The 12,402-nt window shown below is 48.3% G+C and overlaps 1 protein-coding gene across 2 annotated transcripts in view; it reads left to right on the top strand.

The window, feature by feature from the left end:
- The window catches only part of Sorcs2 (sortilin related VPS10 domain containing receptor 2), a 365,519-nt gene that overhangs the window by 109,117 nt on the left and 244,000 nt on the right, over positions 1 to 12,402 (top strand). The window lies entirely within an intron of this gene.

Genomic DNA, 12,402 nt, shown 5'->3' with positions numbered 1-12,402 from the left:
TTGTGCTCTCCAGGAGTGTCAGCAAAGCCGTAAGATCTCCAGCAGCCTCATTCAACAGACCCAGCCTGCCCTCTGACATTCAGCCACCCACACCACAGCCTTGATCATGCCCCTGTCAGCTCTCTGGGCTTCCCTCCCTTGCTTCCTCCACATGCAGCACTTTCTGCCCCCTCAGCTCTGGCCAGATGGTCCAGGTGGAAAAGTCATTATTGATAATCAACAAAGTCAGCCTTTGGTTTCATTGATTCGTCTCTGTTCATCCCGTTCTGATCTTTGATATTTATCCCCTTCTTTTTCTGTGACTTCCTGAGGTAGGCCTTGGTGGCTGAAGTTCTTCCTCCTGTCTCTCACACACTTTGAGGCTGCACATCTCCCTCTCAGGGCTGCAGTCACACCCCAAACAACCCTGGGCTGTGGCTCTCCTTCAGCTTCAGATAGTTTCTAGCTCCCATTTTGGTTTCCTTCTTTGATATCTGGGTTACTTAGAAATCTTCTGTTTTCAAATGCTTGTGGGCTTCCCCGGTTTCCTTTGGTTGGTAGTTCCTAATTTAGTTCTATTGTGGCTTAAAAACATGGCTTGTGTGGTTTAGCTCTTAGATTGACAGACCATACGATGGCCCAAGAGAATGCCCCACATGCACTTGGAGTGTCCTGCAGTCGGGAGAGTACTCTGTGACTCTCTGTTAGGCCCAGCTGACTGATAATCTCAGTCAGTTTTATATCTTTACTGATCTTCTGTATACTGTTCTAATCATTATTGGAAACTGCTAATTGATAAGTAAATCCCTCCTCTCTTTGACTCTGTTCACTTTGCCTTTTGTGTTTGGCGGCCATGTTATTAGTTACACATGTATTTACACTTACTGTATCTTTCAGCCCATCTTGAACATACTTTCTCCAGACTGGACTTCCCACACCGCCAGCTATGACTTCCTAAGGATTCTCACCCTTCCTTGTCATGAGGTCCTATCAAAACCACCCAGGTTTTCCTGGCCAGCAGCTAACCCAGTGATTCCCTCTCCCATGTAGTGAATCTTGTTGATCAAATGTAATCCCACAATCCCCAGAAACGGCATGTTAGTAGTGGTTATTTTATTACATTTTTATTGTAATTTCTTGTACTTTGCTCACATGTGGGAGTCAGAGACAACATTCTGTATTTTTTTTTTTTTTTTAGCTTATTTCCTTGTCTTTATCTCTTACCAATTTCCTAGAAGTGGCACCAAAAGCTCTCCATATCTCTCCCTTTGAGACAACATTCTGAAGTCAGTTCACTTCACCATGTGGGTCCTAGGGATGGAGTGTCAGGCTTGGAAGCACACACCTTTATCTGCTGAGACACTGCCCAAGCCCAGTATTGGTTATGTTAAAGCTAAGTCCAGGTCCCTGGTATGTCCTATACTTGTATTTTAATGTTATTGAATTGGAGCATGGGCTCCTCTCCAGGGATGTTATACAAACAGTGTCTCCAGGTTTCCATGTTTGGACCTAAGTGTCATCTGTCTGAGGTGGGGAATCTGTAGGAGATGGGCACCTGTCTGGGGTGCATCACCTGCCTAAGGTGGGTCACCTGTCTGGGGTAAAGCACCTGTCTGATGTAGAGCACCTGTTGGAGGTGGGACACCTGTCTGAGGTAGATCATTTGTCTGAGGTAGAGCACCTGTAGGAGGTAGGTCACCTGTGAGACAGGCACCTGTTTGGATTTGATTTGGCAACATGGTCCACTTTGCTTTCCCACGTGGTCACTTGGATCTGTTTGTGATGGACTCCCTAATTTCTATTTGCACCAGCTGTTCCAAATGTAACTGAATAAAACTGAAATAGAAAGTACCTACTACATGCTAGGCACACTCTGTTGGGCCTTCTGTAAACCCATGTCAGTCTTTCACTATCTGGTGAAATTTTCATATCCTTCTGCAGATGAGGGACTTGAGGTCCATCGAGCATGGAATGTTAGCCCCAAACCACGCAACGCACTTTCTAGCACTCATGCTACAGAGCTGAAAAGTTCTTAGATTTCTAGACTAAAAAATTATAGGAACTGTTCTAGAGTCCACCCTTCACTCCCCTGGGGGTACAACTCCCACTGTGTGTGTGTGTGCTATCTTCCAGATTAGAGTGGCCTGGTTTTAAACCATGGTATCTAAAATGAGGAGAAACTCTGTAGTAACTATATTTTGAGGCAAATTAACCTTGATAAGATCTTCAGTGTCATGTATTAGACTATTTCCCTTAGTAGCGCATTAAAACTGTCAAACCCGGTATGATTGCACAATTAACGAGATTACACATGATCTAAATTTCAATTCATGATTACAGTGTCTGTGCTAATAGATTTGCGATTAACACCCTCAAACCCTGCTGGTTCAAAAGGACAGCTTCCTGTGAGTCGCTCCAAGCGAGCAGCGGCACCAGCCGTGCCTGTGACTCGTGGTGGGGCTGGTTCCTGCAACATCTAATGATTTCCCAAGATTAGCAGTGAAGAGGGAGTTAATTAAGAATGGTCCCTCGGTGGAGCCAAGGAGTGTCACTGATGCCAGTGTGCGGTGGGTCACCTGCTTGCCTGTTGGAGTTCCTGAGATTCCTGGGGAAATGGCTCTCCACAGACTCCTGTCTCTCATTCTGCCCACACGTCCTTCTTCTGTCCCCGCTGGCTTTTTAGCAAGAGTTACGAGGGAAGCTGATGTTCAGGCAGAGCTCAGATCATGAGAGGCAACCATTCTGTAAACTTGAAGAATAAGGATGCTTAATCTCTGTTTATTGTGCTCTCACAAGATGCCTTGTGCCAGTTACAGGTGAGCCTTCTTTGTATGTTTAGTTGTTCTGACTTCCCTATAGCATGACCATGTGTCACCCGTACTTCCTAGATGGGCAAGCAGGTGTAAATAATAAGCCCACATTGCTTGCTGGGAAGAGTTCTCTAGCACGTGTGTTTTTCTGCTGTCCCTCTGTGGGAAAGCCTGCTGTTCTGGTGGTGAAGATCTTACCTGGAGAGAACATGCTTACAGCATGACTTAGCATGATTGGTAGTTGCTGGAATTATAGGTGTGCACCACAATGGGCTGAAGGTCACCATTTTAATACTGACATGGGACTACATAGCTATAGATGGAAAACTAGCTCTTTACCCTTGGGCTGAGTGAAGGGAGTATCAGATTGGGTTCTGTGCCTGAGTCCCAACAGATGTGCGGCTCTCAGGACCGTACAGCATGACTAGGTGTGTGATTCCCATTGCCCAGCCCAGAGCCAGGCACAGAGACTGCTGGGTGGGGTCTCAGGGAGGGGTGCTCAGGTGTGATTCTGCAGGCTGGGATGCAGAAGCACCATGTGTGTGGGGGGGTGGTGGTGGTAAGGGTGTTCTGCATGGCAGTGGCAGAGACTATAAGGAACAGGCGCTAAAGGACTTTCACTAAGGCCCCTTGGCAGCCTTTCTAATAAAATACCACCAGTCATAATTGCTCTTTTAAATCAGCTATGAATAACTCCCGACTATTAATTGCTGCCGTAATGGCTGAGCTCCCTGGCAGAGTCAGGCTCACTTTGGAGCATACCCCAGGCGCGACTCCTTCAACCATGCTCATTCAGCACGTTCTCTGCAAACTCCAAACATGTGCCCTGCACATGTCTACCCTTGATATGCTGTCTTTGGCTAGGGAAGAGCTAGGGTGACCCCCTAGGGTGTGTGTGTGTGTGTGTGCGCTCGAGCATCTGTGTTCCTGGCTGGTGCTTACAAATCAGGGTTCTGTGTCACTGCACTCAGACCACACTCCAGCTTCCACCTAGAGCAGGTGGCTCTAACACACGTGCAGACAGACCCCTGGCCTGTTGGAACTCTGTTGTACCCATTGCTCTTAGCTCTGCATGGTGTCTGACCCATTGGCTAGCCAAGCCCCCAACATTCTGCTGGAGTCACAGTCACCCGGGGCCCCATGCCCAGTGCAGTTGTGAGCTCAGAACAGCTTGTTTGCAGTTTTCCCACGCATCCTCCTGATGTAGCACTTCAGAGACATTCTCAAAATGGAGTCTGTACTAAACCAGCATTTATGGTGACCATCATCCATTGCCTCACTGAGACCCTGAGAGCTGACTCTACCCTCTCTCTGCTCTCTTTCCACCTCCACCCCAGCTTTGTTTCCGCTGCTTTGTCTCCTGTTCCCTACCTCCTTCTCTTCTCTTCCCTCTCATTTCTATTGGACTGACTTATTTGTCACTTTCCCTTTCTTTCTGCTTCCCTGACTCTCTTGTTGAGTAGGTTCTGGTCACAGCATTCTGACCAGGACTTTCTGGAAGAGTATCTGTGGGACACAGAGGGAGGGATGGTCCATGTTCCTCTGCAGAGTCAATGTCCTGATTAGTTTTAACTAGTCGACTTGACCCACCTAGAATTCCCTGAGAAGGGAGTCTCAGTTGAGATCAGACTGTATTTGCCTTGTTAATTAATGTAGAAGGGTTTAGCCACTGTGGGAAGTACCACTCCCTGGGCTGGTGATCCCTGACTGCATAATAGAGCTAGCCAAGCATGAACCCATGAGTGGGTCAGAAAGCAGGCAGTGTTCTTCCACAGTTTCTGCCTTCAAGTTTCTGCTTCAGTTCCCTCCTTGTCCTCCCATAAGGATGGACTGTGACCTGAAAGTCTAAACTGAAATAAACCCCTTTCTCCCCTAAGTTGCCTTTCTCCCCTAAGTTGCTTTTAGTCAGGGCATCTTGTATCACAGCATCAGAAAAGAAAGTTGGTCAGAGAAGCCCATTCACCCTTCCCTACCTCCAAACCTGCTCACCCCTCTATCTACTTATCTACTCAAGCTATCCCTTATCTATACACCCATGATCAGCTTTCTTAATCATTTTCCCACTCATTGCTTATTTATCCATATGTTTATCCACTCATGCATCGTCCATCTATCCACCTACCCCACCCATACATCCATCTACCCACCCATCCATCCACCCACCCACTCATCCATCCATTCACCCACCCATCCATCCACCCAACCACTCATCCATCCATCCACCCACCCACCCATCCACCCACTCATCCATCCACCCACCTACCCACCCATCCATCCACCCATCCATCCACCCACCCACTCACCCATCCATGCATCCATCTATCCATCCATGCATCCATCCATCCATCCATCCACCCACCCATCCATCCATTCATCTTTCCATCAACCCATCTATTCATCTGCCCACTATGCACTCATATACCCATCCATCTAGTTACCCACTCTTCTACTAGCTATTGCTTCCCTTTTTCCTTCCTGCCTCTACCACACACCATCCATCCATTCATCCATCAGCCATTCATCCACTTGCTCACTCACATACCTACTTATCCATCTGCCATCTCTCATCTACTAGCCAATCCCTCCTTCCCCACATCTGCTGCATTCAACCACTGTTCCATGCACCCCATTCACTCCCACATCCCTACATCCCCACAGCCATTCCCCCATCTACCTACATATCCACACAATTTTCTATCGACCCAACATTGCCCGAGCACCTGCTATGAGCAAGGTGCTGTGGATTCAGTGATGATGTCTGGGGTGGGGGTCATTGCTCCTTCTTCTAGATTCTCAGCCATGGTTGGTTTAAATGTTCAGTGTGTATGCAACATGGGAGCTGTAGCCCTATCTACAGCATGAGTCCAAAAAGAAGTTGGGACCTTCTCAGTCTCTTGGTTCTTCTTCTGATGTTATCCTGTGAAACCTGATATTTGTTTTCAGCTGTGAGCTAAGGCTTGGCATGAGATTCAGGAATTTTTCCTGGGCGTAGATTCAGGGGTGGGTCTTACAGCATGTGCATGTGGCCCTGAAAGTCTGTGCTACCTCTGGATTGGCACCGGCTCATCTAAATTTGAGTCAGGGGCAGATGAGTACATTGCTTCGGGCCATTTCAGAGCCTCACAGCTGCCCCAGCGTGAATGGCAGGAGGGGATGTCTTAGGGAGCTGTGGATGGAAACAGCAAGGTAAGCATCTTCAGTCCAGGGCCTGATGGGTTTCATTTCACAAATAAAACTAGGGCACAGTCAGATACCTTAGCTTCCCAATGTGCAGGACACTGATGGTCTGTGGGGCTCAGCTTCAGGATTGTGGCTCCTTGGATTCTTTGTGGGCTAAGACAGGCACGGGGGTTACCACATGGCCTCCCTTTCTGTTTTAGGAAGTGATATTCAGCCTCTTGTTCTCTCAATTGAGTCTGTGGTCAGTCTCCTCCATTCCAGAGCCTATCCTCCAGTGCCAACATGGAAGAATGGTGCTTGCTATAATAGTCCTATTGGGAAGGGTGTGAAGGGAGCATTGGCTAATAGCAAGGAACCTAAGGATATATCTGATGATGGGCAAAGACCTGACCTTCAGAATAGGGCGTCCTCTAGGTTTAATTGAACAGGGCTAGGTTGTTACTGTGACACCTTACCTGGCAGCCACAGTATGAACTTGGGGACCTGGCAAGGCTGAAGTAGGCCCCTGGTTGGCTATGAGGACTGTGTGTATCTCAGCCTTACCAGTGTGAGTATTCCTGGAGGGACGCTTACAGTGGCTCTGGATGTTAGCCCCTGGTCCAGCACAAGGATCAGAGATCTCAAGAATACAAGGATATAGCCATATGCTTCCAGGCCTACCCAGAGTCACTAAAAGGGGCTGCAAGAGGACCTGGAGCTGGCAGAACCTCTGCGGGGCTGACCGGGGATGCAGAGGTAGAGCCTAGGAGGATAGGCTTGCTGGTGCTCTGGGGATGCTGACACAAGTCCAAATGTCACTGTCAGGATGTTGAGAAGGGAGAGCCTGTTCTGGAAGGGTCTCCTTCCTGAACTCTCATCAGCCACTTGTAGCTTGCCAATGACAGTCACCTCTGCTTTCTTTATGCAGTCCCAGCCTTACCACACAGCATGCTCATTTTGCTCCTGGGATCTGTGACTTCCAGGCTCCATAGCCTCACGTTCTCAGTAGAGCCATGACTGGGACCAGGTTTGTGCCTCATTACTAGCATTGATCTGAAGGCCTATTACATTTTATCCTCGGCATGGGTCTCCTCTCCTCATTGGCCCTGCAGCATTAGGGTTCTCTTGAGAGGAGCCTCTTAGTCCCACACGAGCAGAGGACAGATGCCGCCCCTGCCCTGACTCTGCATGTGGACAGGAAGCAGCTGAGGCCCCAGTGGCAGCGAAACACACCTGCCCTTGATCTGGGCATGCACCTGTGCATGTCAACCTGTTACAGGCAGGCAGACCTGACTCTGTTCTGTGACCTCCATAAAGATCTCAGAGGGCATTCAGGAGCTTTATGAGCTGGAGCAGAAAGGAACATGCACAGATTAAAGGAGGGAGCAGCAGGGGGAGGGAGAGAGGGAGGGAGGAGAAGAAACCCAGTGGGCAGCAGCTGGGGCTGCAGGCTGAAATCCCAACTCTACAGTGAGTGCAGCCCAGACTCTCTCATCCATTGCCAGGTTACTGCTCCCTCTTCCTGTATGCTAGGGGGCATTGCCAGGCACCTCTTACATTTCATAATGACGCAGCTTTCAGCAGTGCTTTCTGGATCTCAATCTCATTATTTGTTTTCAAACAATAAAAAGTGATAGGAAAACACTTACAGGTTTAAAAAGTCTACATTTTGTTGATAGTACTGGATCCGATCCATAGACAGGTCCCCAGAACGGAGCTTCTCTCTGTTAGTATAATTCTGGATTTGGAAAGCACTCTGGACTCCAGGTCCCCACACTGACGCCACCATCCCCCTCCCCCTGCAGCTGACCCTCCACCCTATATGATTTGCAGGTTCTGGGGTACAGTGTCCTCAGTCCTGCCCTGGCTCAAGACATGTTCCACTAGCTTGAGGCTATCTTAGAAGCCTTTGAGACAAACAGTTCTGACCCATTTCATATTTGCTCACTGAAAGGCCCATGTTAAGGACCAAGCCTGAGTCTGAATGTTAACTTCTTTATTCTTGCCCCAACCAGGGCCTGGTGGGTGGGGCTCCTGCCATGGTGATGTTGAGACCCGACTGCCCTCATCTTGTGATGCTGGCATTCCTGAGACTCTGGAGTCGCTCATTCTGTACATGTGGGTGGGTCAGAATGGGAGGGTAACAAGGAGGTGAAAGATGGATGGCCACTGTAAAGCTTAGGGACTAGGCTTCAGAAAGCACAGAGCCCAGGGCTGAGTGCCAGACCACCCAACAAGACTTTGTGAGATGGGAAATGCCACCTGATGCCAGCCCAGGAGGACAGGAGACTACGTTAGCTGAACATCTAGTATGTCTTGACCTGTCTATCATTCCTGTCTGAAAGAGATTGTGAAGCCAGGCCCCACCCCTGTCTGACCCTGTTTTCTAGTCCCCCATCTCCCAAGCTGTCTCAGGGCCTTTGCACTTTTCCATGCTGCCTGGACCACTGTCCCCAATTCCAACAGGGCTAGCTTCTTCAAATCCTTGAGGTCTTGCTCCTCTTCAGAGAGGACCTTTATCATCTGATAGCCTGAAAAACACCTGTCCCTGTCCCTTGGGGACACTCACCAAGACCTGCTTTGACAAGTCTTCCCCAACAGCTTGACACTCTGTTACATGGGCTTTACTGATTGGAGGGATTCGATTTTTATCTACAACTTCTGACTTGGGGCACTATATCAAAATACCAGAGACTAGGCAGCTTAAACAACAGAGTTCCCTTTCACAGTTGTGCAGGGTGGATGTTCAAGCTCAAGGTGGTGACTGACTTTCTGGGTTAAGGCTCTCAGGCTTCCTGGCCACCACATTCCTGCTGCATTCTCACATGTTCTCACATGGTATGGGCATGGAGAGAGCTCTCTTCACATCCTCATGGCCACAGATAAACATAATTGTGTTTCAGAGACCCCACCTTCAGACACCAGTGCATTGAAAATGTGGGTTTAAGCTTAGGGATGGGACAAGCCTTTGTGCACAGCAGCTTCTCTGTGCCTGGGATAGCAGCAGCTCATGGGCAGGGAGCCCATGTGTCTCCTGGAAAGCTGTATCTTTGGGAATTAACAGTGATCTAGTACATGATAATGATTTGCTGAGCGAATATGTTGAATATGGAGGCCCCAGCCTGCCCACAGCCTGGGCTCATCCTACAACAACTGCTGGCCACCTGCTCTCTGCACAACACGTGCCAAACACCTTGCCATTCATTTTATGTTCATCATTTCTCATCTTCCCAATGAACTGAGCAGTGCTCAGAACTGTGTGTGGACAGATGAGGAACTGGGGTGGAGAGGAGAGGTAGGCTTAGGGAAGGTCATGGGGCCCAGTGTGTCTCCTCTGCCTGTGACCTGAAGCAAACAGACCTGAAAGTTCCCTTGAAAACCCATTAACATAAGGTCTGATTAGATCGGCAGCTGCTAGCTTCTGAGTCCCTGATGGGAAGTAGGCTCTTACCCATGAAGGGAGAACAGAGGAAACACTTCCCTGGTCCTCAGAGTTTAACAGAAACCATTTCAGCTAATGGAGCACATGTTGGTGAACCTGGGCTGATGAGCACAGAGCTGAGATGCCTGTGAAGGGATAGAGTAATGCCTGGTTTTGAGGAGGCATTACTGGTTACTAAGGCTGCTGCTCCCTACTGTATCAAGTGATGCAGTGATGATGTAGTGATGCTGGAGTAATGACACAGTGATGATGGAGTAGTGGAATGATGATGATGTGATTGATAGAGTGATGCTGGAGTGATGATGATACAGTGATGTAATGACAATGGAGTGGTGATACAGTGATGATGCAGAGATGATGGAGTGATGTTGGAGTGATGATGGAGTGATAATGATGCAGTGATGGAGTGACAATGGTGTGATACAGTGAGGTATGATAGAGTGATGGTGCAGCAATAGAGTGATGGTATGATGGAATGATGATGGAGTGATAGAATGGCAATGCAGTGATGGCACATGGGTGATGGAGTACATCAATGGTACTGTGAAGATGAGGTAAAATGCAGTGGTAATGCAGTTAAAATGGAGTGATGATGCAATGATGACAGAGTGATGATAAGTGATACAGTGACAATGGAGAGATGCACAGTGATGTTGGAGTGATGATGCAGTAAAGAAGTGATGATTCAGTGATGGAGTGATGATACAGCAATAATTCAGCTATGACAGATTTATGGTGGAGTGATGATGCAGTGCTGAGGTGATGATATAGTGGAGATGCAGTAATGGTGGAATGGTGATAAAATGATGATGAAGCAGTGATGCAGTGGTAATGGAGTGATGATCAGTAATGTGGTGGTGATGCAGTGCTGAGGTGATGATATAGTGATGATGCAGTGATGGTGGGATGGTGGTGCAGTGGTGATACAGTAATGGTGGAAGTGAGATGCAGTGATGATGTATCAGTGATGCAGTGGTGGAGTGGCGATGGCATGATAGACTGATGGTGACAAGGTATACTGATGATGTGGTGATGATACAGTGATGACATAGTGATGATGGAATGGTGATGCAGTGGTAATGGAGTGTTGATGAGGTGATGTTGCAGTGGTGATAGAGCAATGATGCAGTGATGTAGTGATGATGGCATGATAGAGTGATGATGCAGTGATGGAATGACAGTGTGATGGTGCAGTGATGGAAAGATGAGGGAGCGATGGAGTTGTGGTGCCCTGACAATAAAGGGATGATGGAGTGAGCAGCTGTCTGCTTTGTTTCTTCTGTCTCTTTTGAGTTCCTGTTTGTGATGCTTTGAGTATGTTTGGCACAGGGGTGGTGGCAGTATTAGGAGGTGTGACCTTATCAGAGGAGGTGTGGCCTTGTTAGAGAAGTGTGTCACTGTGGAGCTGGGACATTGAGGTCTCATATATATTCTCAAGTCTACCAGTGTGACAGTCTCCTCCTGCTGTCTTTGGATCAAGATGTAGAACTCTTGGCTCCTCCAGTACCATGTCTGCCTGCATGAAGCCATGATTCCCACTATGATGATAATGGACTGAACCCCTAAAACTTTAAGCCATCCCCAATGAAATGTTGTTCTTTATAAGAGTTGACTTGGTCATTGTGTCACTGTATAATGAACATTGGGTTAACGGATTGATTTGGTGGCAAGATCTTAACCTGCTGCCTCTTCTTCTTGAATTACATGTCTGTGTCAGCTCCCTCTCCCTCACTGTAATAGACACCTGAGGTTATCATCATGAAGCAGAATTCATTTGGGCTCATGATTTTTAAGACGCAGACCCGGATGTCCCTGTGATTGGGAATGTGATGAGGATGCACCTCCAGGTGGGAGGGAGCATGTGGCTGAGCAGAACCAGTCACCTCATGGCCAAAGGGCAATTGAGATAGGAGGATGAGACCAGGATTCCACCATCCCCTTCAAGGCCCCAGTGACCTGATGTCCTCACCTCTTAATGATTTACATTCCTTCAAATGGTGACAACCTGGAGTCCCAGACTCTATCACAAAGGCATTGGTAGACTATTCCAGATGCAGTTACTACAGAACATCAGTGAATGCCTCTGGTGTCCTGGTGCTCTTATTACAGCATCACCAGGGAGTGGTTGTCTTTTGGGGAACAAGCAGTTTTGAGGCTCAGAGCTGCAACTGGCGGCCCAGACTTGTGTTCTAGGATCTGGCAGGGTCTCCCAGGGTCCCTGGATTACTCTCTCTGGGTATGGCTAGTTGGGCATGGACTGCTTGCTATGCCTCTGGAGAAGAAGGTCTCTGTGTCTCTATCAGCTCTGTAAAGGAGGACATCACTCATTATGTCAGGGTTTCCCTCAGGACATCAGTGCAGGATGGAAGCTACAACCCAGACACAATGCTGCATGTCTGTCACGCTGCGGGCTTGAGAGTCTTCTAATCAGTCGCTGTCTCAGCCCATCTCTGCCTGCCTCAGCCTCCCGCTCCTGGCTGAGGTCAAGCAAACCAGGGTTAGTCCTCTATGTGTGTGCCCTCCCTCTGTGAGTGTGTGTGTGTGTGTGTGTGTGTGTGTGTGTGTGTCCTCTGTGTGTATGTCCCCATTCTCTGGTGTGTGTCCCGGTTTCTTCTGACTCCATTCAGACTAGATGAGGGCCATCCCAGTGACTTTACTTTCCCTTAACCTTGGGACCTAGTCTGAAGTCCTGGCAGGGAAGGAGTTACAGGAAACCTGCATACAAAGACTGGGGAGACAGCTGATCACAGTTACTGACAAAATGTGGGCTCTCTACTTTCTGAGTTGGGGCCAAAGTTCTTTTGACAATCTGGAAGGTTATAGCCACATGGGGCACCATATCACCTAAGTCCCAGATCAGTGTGCTAAAGGCTTTGTCCCAGTGTACTGTGGCTGATTCCCTTTTAAAGATACATGTTCTTGGGTCCAAAGACTATGGATTCAGTCAAGATGACCTATAACTTGGTGGCAGACTGTCCACAAGTTACAGGCCTCTGTGAGGCTGCCCTGTAG

The sequence above is a fragment of the Mastomys coucha genome, unplaced genomic scaffold (assembly GCF_008632895.1).
Source record: "Mastomys coucha isolate ucsf_1 unplaced genomic scaffold, UCSF_Mcou_1 pScaffold22, whole genome shotgun sequence".
NCBI classification, from domain to species: domain Eukaryota; kingdom Metazoa; phylum Chordata; class Mammalia; order Rodentia; family Muridae; genus Mastomys; species Mastomys coucha.
This window is presented reverse-complemented; position numbering and strand designations above follow the sequence as displayed.